Raw genomic sequence first — 8110 nt, 5'->3', positions numbered from 1 at the left:
ATCCATGATTTCACATCAGAAACGCACCTCTCTACACCTTGGATGGTAGCATCAGCTTCAGTTGGGTGGCTAGATTTGTATATTTGGGTGTCATCAGCGTACAATTGGTGAGACACTGGATGATGATCTATGACACTTGAGAGCGGCTGAGTGTACAGAATGAAGAGAACAGGTCCAAGAACAGACCCCTGTCGAACTCCACAACATAGATCAACTGGGCTGGAGTGTATTCCATTTGCAGACACAATTTGTGTCCTGTTGACCAAGTAGGACTTGAACCACAATAAGGCTGTATCATGAATGTCAAATACATGCTGGAGACGGTGAAGTAATATATCATGGTCTGTTGTGTCAAATGCTGCAGACAAATCAAGGAGGGTGAGGACTGTAATCTTTCCGCTATCCAAAGCAGAGAGAATGTCATTAACTATTTTTAGAAGAGTAGTTTCAGTACTGTGGCAAGGGCAATATGCAGATTGTACATTGCTAAAAAGACTGTTTGAATTCAGATGAGATGCAAGCTGGGATAGAACAACCTTTTCTAAGATTTTTTTATACGAATGGGAAATTAGAAACTGGGCGGTAGTTCTTTAAATCGTTATGGTCTAGTGTTGGTTTCTTCAGCAGAGGCTTTACAATGGCAGTTTTGAAAAATGATGGGAATTCCCCGGATGAGAGAGAGGTATTAATAACATCAGTTAGTGAAGGCAATACTGGATCTAAGCACTCAAGCAGCAGTGATGTTGGAATTGGATCAAGTTCACATGACTTTGACGCACTCTTCATCAGGATTGTACGTACGAAATCCATAGAGACAGGTTTAAATGCTGCTAATGGTTGCCGCTCAATTTCTGTATCCCAACTGTTTGGTGGCGACGAGTCAGTTGAAATTGTGGTGTCAAGCTTATCTCTAATGGTTTGTACTTTGTCACGGATGAAATTTGCAAACATGTCCGGAAGGTCAACTGGAGAGAAGGTAGTTGGAAGTGGTGTAGATTTGTTCCTTGACATTAGCTTGTTAGTAATCTCGAAGAGCTCTTTGCAGCTGGAACTTTCCATGATCTCAGTAGTGTAGTGGGCTGATTTCGCTGCGTGGACTGTATTTGTGACATTCTTTTTAGCGACTTCATAGATTTGTTATGAATAGTGAGTCCGGTGGAAAGCCAAATCCTCTCAGCTTTACGGCGGTCTCTTTTAGCAGTGCAAAGCTGGTCTCTAACACTGCTATACCATGGAGAACACTTTTGAATTGATACTCTGCACTTGGTAGCTGGGGCATGTTTGTCGAGCAATGAACGCAGGCAGTTATCGAGTTATTCTGCTATAGTAGGTAAGCAAGTTGTAAGGTTAGCTTGGATGTCATGCATTAGTTTGGTTCTATTTATCATATGGAGGTTTCTCTTAGTAGCAGATAAAGGTGGAGGGTTAGTGACTGACACGTCAAGATGGTATGTAATGCAGAGGTGATCTGATGCAAGTTCATGGGATACCAGGGAGGACCGTGGAATGTTATCATCAGGTCTATGAAGAATCCAGTCTAAAATGTGACCATGTTTATGGGTGGGTTGGTTAACTGACTGTTTGAGGTTGAAAACATTAATGGAATCTAGGAGTTTTATTGTGTTTGGGTTTCCGGGACAGTCAAAATGAAAGTTTAAATCTCCAAGAATAATCAGGTTGCCACCTATCGAATTTCCATACCCCAGGAGATTCGGAAACTGCTCCAAAAAGAGAGATTTAGTCAGCTTGTTTTTTTCTACTAGGAGGAGGGCGGTATAGGCAGAAAAAATGGACTGACCTTTGCTCCAGTGTGAGTGTGGTTTGGGCCAGTTCAAACGATGTATGGTCGAAATTGAATGTTGTGGTGTGGTTAAGACATTTGATCATGGAGTTCTTTGTGATGACAGCAATTCCACCTCCGCGAGAGTTACGGGGGAACGACTTGATGGATTTACCAGTGGGTGTTAGATCCGCATATATCAGTTCAGATAAAGTGGATATCGGTCCAGCTCTCCATGTATTCTATTGTTGGTAGAAAGTTTGCAGTATTTTCTATGTACCCGTTCTATTTTGTTTGCGTTAAAAAAATCCTCATATTTCACAGCCGTAAGTCAAAATTGGAGATAAAAAGAATCAAATAAATCACACATTATATTCACTGAACATTGCTGTTCATAGCTTTGACAAATTTTCCAGCAATAGGCTCTTTAGGGTATCGAAAACGAGTCGGTGCTGGTAACAAAACTAGTCCAACATAATTAAAATTATCTACAATGTCCAGAAATACAGCTCCGTATTTAAATCAAGTGTTAAGTCTTCTAACTCTTTTGTTAAAAATCATCTTAAAAAATTTCAGCAATATTTACATATATATTCAGCAGGGGAGCACAACCCCCTGGCCCAGGGGCCGGATCTGGCCCGCTACCTTTGTTCTATCCGGCGCTCGGGGCAAATTAAAACAACACATAAATCTGGCCCGTGAACAGTAATTATATAAAGAAATTAGTGTTTGCGGCCCTCGAGTGGTCTTAGAAAATGCAATCTGGCTCTTGGCTGAAAAAAGGTTGTGCATCCCTGTTATACAGTATGCATTTATCTTATCTAATGACGCTTACAAACCACATGCTGTTTCTGAAATATCACCGTATCATCAGCAAATAAAAAAAAATATGGAGACATTTCTTCTAAAAATGAAACCCGTCTTTTCCAGATCATTAATGTAAGAATAAAACAGAAATGGAGAGAGGCTTCCTCCTTGACGTATCCCAAGTGAACAATCGAAATAGTTTGAGTGCGTGTTTAAGTGCTGTAAATAGAGTTAAGATAGTTAACATTGTTAACATTTTCCCAGTCACTCAGCATTGTACGACTTTTTGCCATTGACTTGTCCTTTCCACATAATCAAATGCTTTTTTAAAAAATCAGTAAAGGCATTAAAGCGTGTTTCTTTTCTTCGAGTTGCGTTTGAATCAAATAATATTTTTTAAATGGCTTTTACTGTATCTTTATTCTTCTCAAAACCAAATTGTGCAACAGTAATAGTATAATTTTTAATTGCCCAAGAGGACATCCTTTGATTTAATATGTAAGCGAAATATTTTCCTATACAGCTAAGCAATTTTATCCCTGTATAATTATTTGTATTGAATGAATCACATTTTTAAAAAAATTATATAATAACACCCTTGCTTCAACTTGAAGGATAAATACTACTGTGTAATATCATATTAAAATGTTTCAGCGTGCAGTTTGATAAAGTGGAAAATGACATAATAATGTATTCATTCACAACTCTGTCAAAACCTGGTGCTTTACCGTTCTTTTTAAATTTTTCACAGCTGAACTAATTCTTCAATTGTAATTGGAACATCCAGCTCTGCGAATATAGGTTAGCTTAAATTCTCAGTTATTTCTTCGTCTTACATGTTTATATTATGTTCTAATTAACCAGTACTATTTTCTGATAATGTTGTCCAGCTTTTTTTAAAAGTTCATAAAAATCTTTCGACTGAATATTACAAGGTTTTGGAGTTTTAAAAAGATTTTTAAAAAAAACTCACACGGATTTCCTTTTTGTAGGTGGGACAATATTTGCCCTCTTGCTCTGTTATAGAGTTACTTACGCGTTCGGCAGGTTGTTTTGTGTTCTATTTTCTTCATTATCTAATTTCTTTTATTCTCATTAGATTTGAAGGAATTAATATTAATCAAAGTACTTTTGTATAATTTCTTTTTTCCCCTCTATATTCACCATTAAACCAGGGAACATTATCTTTAATACAAACATTAAATTTCACATCCTGGAAATGCACAGGGATTTTTTTCACCGTTTTTTCTTTGTTCAAAGTACCGATTTTCATTTTGGGTGATAAATAGCATAAAAGCTTCAGCTTTTTCAACAATAAAATTTTAGCCCGAGTCCAGTAGTACTAAGTGTTCTTCTAATTCATAAATGTTACTTTGTATATCAGCAAGGAACATGGTTTTATAATCTGGATTCCATTTATGTTGTAGCGTTGTAATTTCATATAATTCCGCCGATTATTTGCTGTTTAAAACGAGAAGGACAATGGACTACTATCTGAAGATTTCGTAAAACTATGTATTCTAAAGATTTTAATGAAGGCGAAATTAATCTCAGAGGTCAAACCATAATAATTGTACTTTTTTCATTTGTTGTGAAATGTGTATTGACCCTTATCTGCATCATCACCTAATATTCCTTTTACAATGCGTATACCAGTGTTATTACATAAATTTAGTAGGTTATCTTTTTAGAACTGTTTCGGTTATGATTAGCACTTGGAACTGGAATGACAGAAGCACTTACCTCGTTATGTGTTATGAATGCAGAGTCATTTTCTACGTTATCCGCATTTAGACCCGTCATACTATTAAGATCAACCGCTGCTAGGTGCGATAATTGGCTTCTGTCTACTAAATAAATCGAAATTAAGATTGTGTATTGTTGATTGTTCAGGTGGAGTATAAACAAAGGACACATAACATCATTTTCGAAACCCAAAAATAACCATTGTCTAACCTTAACCAGATAATGCACCTAAAATGACTATGTACAACTTGTATACCTTTTGCCAGACTTTGCTTACTTGCAGTACAATTCTTCCACTGGCACGTTGTGCTAACGAACTTTCTGGAGAAATAAAGAACTTGGTAACAACTAAAATCTCTCTGAGTATTTTGTTAAGTCAATGTTTCTAACAAGCATATAAGACTGAATTTCGAAAGAAATTTATGAAACTGATTTTTTTTCCCGTGAGTCTTTAAACATTCCATATCAATATCTTAACAACTCCGTTTTTATCTCTTTGATTTTCCTCTTCAACTTAGTAATGGTGCTCGTAATATGCCGTATGTAGGCATACGTTGTGTCCTTTGTTTTGGCTGCGGTTGTGTTCGTCTTGTTATCGTTGTTACCTTTGATTTTAGCTCATATCACACTTTGAACCGCCTGTAGTGTTAATTGTTTACCATTTATGAAGAGCTTTTCTGTCAAAAGAATCGCCTTCCTTCACTTCGACTTCGCTTTTTTGAATATCTGAAAAATATTTCCGTGCATTATACACTTGGAGTTGCTCTCTTAATCCGAAAGGTGTATTCTTCAGGTGACCAACATTTTGTCTTACTTTTTCTCTATCCGGAAAGTATGCAACTAAACTTTCCAACGATTGGATGAATCTTTCTCGGTGTGAATTTCCCAAAATGATGTGCCTTATGTAATTTTATTTCCGTTTTCGCGTTTTCGACTTTCAGATTAGTTTCGCATAATTCCAGTACGTATTTCACGCAATTTTTCCTCGTTTTCTTCAGGAATGTTAAAGACAATACATTATCGTGCATATAACGACACCGAAAATCACCTGACAGTTTAAATGACTATTGAAAGTTTTGTTCTGCTTCATGCCTTCAAATATGGTTGCCTGAGTTTTTCTCATGTCCTCTAAAGTATCACAATGGAACTGACGCAATTCCTCCATGGCAGACATTTTAGCTTCGATTCAACCCATCTTTAGCTCAATGTTATCAAGTTTCTTCAATCTTTCGTCCATTCTAGACAATTTCTGTAAAATCTCCTCAAGTGGATTACTGGTCACATGTTCCCCTTGTCTTGGTGGTTGTACGCGTACATGCGTTTGATCCATAAGCACGTGTGGGTGAGAGGGTAGATGATAGTAATGTGTTGGGATCCATTGGGGCGGAATATGTATTGGCTGGGAAATTTGTGAGAGTGTAGATGATAGTAATGTGTTGAGATTCATTGGGGCGGAATTTGTATTGGCTGGGAAATTTGTGAGAGGGTAGATGATAGTAATGTGTTGGGATCCAATGGGGGGTGGAATATGTATTGGCTGGGGAATTTGTGAATACTGAGGATACTGTGAATAGTGTAGGCATTCACCACTAGATGACTGATTATAAGACATAACTGCATTCTTGTGGTGCTGTTGATTGGGAACACTGTTGGGGGTAGGGGCAGACAATCTGATCCTTCCCGTGATTCTGGGCGTTTTTCACCACCCAACATGTTTTAATTTTTTTTCTGGTTTCATGCGTTTGCTGTTAATAATGTACTATTGATTACTTACTTGCACAAGAGAAATGTTCTGTTGTTATCATTCGTGAGTTTATCTTTTAATTTGGACAAGCAAAAGGTTTTCATACTGGTGATAAACATTATCTTTTCCCACGCACATCTAATCAGTTAGTAGTGAAATATATACTCAGATATTGGTAGATAATTAAATAAAAGTGAATTATATTTTCCATCATAGCTGATAGAATTACAAAGCAAGTGTGAAAAACTGAATTAAAATTTGGTATAAAAAGCAAAATTTGAACAGAATTATAACCAAAAGACGCACAGATTCGTTTGAAAGAAACTTAAATGAGCACAGATTTTACGACGGAAGAAATCAAGATTGATGTGAAGTTTTCAATGATACTGAAGCATGCATAACGAAATTTCACACAATTTTTGTTATGTACATGTACAGCTATAACGAGTTAAGAATTCAAGAAGCAGAAGACACTGAGTACATATATTTTTATCATAGAACAAGACATAGCCTACTGAATAGAAGTGCAACGAATAATGTCATTGAACGTTAATTTGACATTACATACAGCTAACTACTTTAAATCCCGGACATAGAAAGTCAGGCATGGTTTCAAGCGACAGCTACAAAAATGGAAGGTATTATTGCATTCGAATAATAGATTGCTCTCATTGCCAAAAAATAAATACAAACCTGATGGGAAAATATGCATATTTAAAATTCCGTACATTTTTTCTTTGCGCCAGAAAAGCTATCACATCAGAAAGGGCTATGTTACATTGTAGGTATCTCATGGCTGAAAAGGCTCAGTTTTAAAAAATTTCAATCATCATAATCAATTAAAAGTTCCCTATGATGTTAATTGTGACTTTAAAATTATTATCGTACCACACAATTTAAAATTGCTATGCAGCAATCAGAAATGTACTGAAAAATGCAAAGAGCTAATTTAATTCCATCAGGGTCTTTTTGTGACTTTATTCAATTCATAAGCGCTTCACAATAATCGTTTATAGAGATACGGAATGCATTTGGGTGTTTTATGACTCGTTGATAGGATCTCACAGAAGTGTATGACAAATGAAAGCAAAAACTAAAAATTATTGTACTCAGAAAGAATGCCGAGAAACATTTTAGCTCAATAAATGCAAACAATGCGTGTGAGATTTGACATCAAATATTTAAGAATAAGCTTAGAGAAAATACGGAAGTACGTATCTCGCTGTTAATTCAAAATGTGTCCAGTTTTGACAGCTAATTATTTATCAATATGCTTATAACAAAAATTCAAATAAAGAGGTATAAATAATATCTAATATCAACAAGAAAAAACTGAGCAATAGATCAGTTTTGATTACCGAGTTCTGAGTGACTGATAAAGACGAAAAGAAAGTCGGCAAACGAATAAAAAACAAACATGAGTTATGAAAAATAATCTAATAGTATATAAGCACAAGAAAATGTACGAGAATAAAAGATACGTATATAGATATATCGGGGTAAATATACATTTAATTCTAAAACATATACGTAATTAATACCCAGGAAACGAGGTACGACATTTGTAACGCATAGTTCATTGGTAGCAAACTCGGGGAATCAAGATGTATGAAAGAATTAATTAAGAAGTACTTAGTAAACCGACACTTAAAATCTGTTTTGACAACCATATCAGCTAAAATTTCAGGACAGAGCAAGAGCTGTTGTAATTTCCGAATCAAACACAGAAGCTTTTATAATAGAATTCAAACATCATGATGAATAGATTAAAGAAAGGACTCGTGGAAAAATGTGGAATGAAACAATTGATTATTATAAAGTGTCATACAAGAAATAAACCAACGTTTAAAAAATGCGCCAAGGAAAAAAAAAGAATAAAGTAAAAAAACAACATTCTTGTGCCTTCCTAGTCATCTAACTACACAGAGTCCAGGCTAATCATTTCTTCACCTTATTAGAAGGGCTTGGAACATTAAGCCAGTTATCTGAGTTAGAAATAAAGTAAAGAAAAGTAAAAGTAAAGAAAATGCTTG

This window comes from Sinohyriopsis cumingii, chromosome 13, assembly GCF_028554795.1.
Source record: "Sinohyriopsis cumingii isolate HCF-2022 chromosome 13, ASM2855479v2, whole genome shotgun sequence".
NCBI classification, from domain to species: Eukaryota; Metazoa; Mollusca; class Bivalvia; order Unionida; family Unionidae; genus Sinohyriopsis; species Sinohyriopsis cumingii.
The sequence above is the reverse complement of the archived record's forward strand: the minus strand, read 5'-3'. Positions refer to the sequence as shown.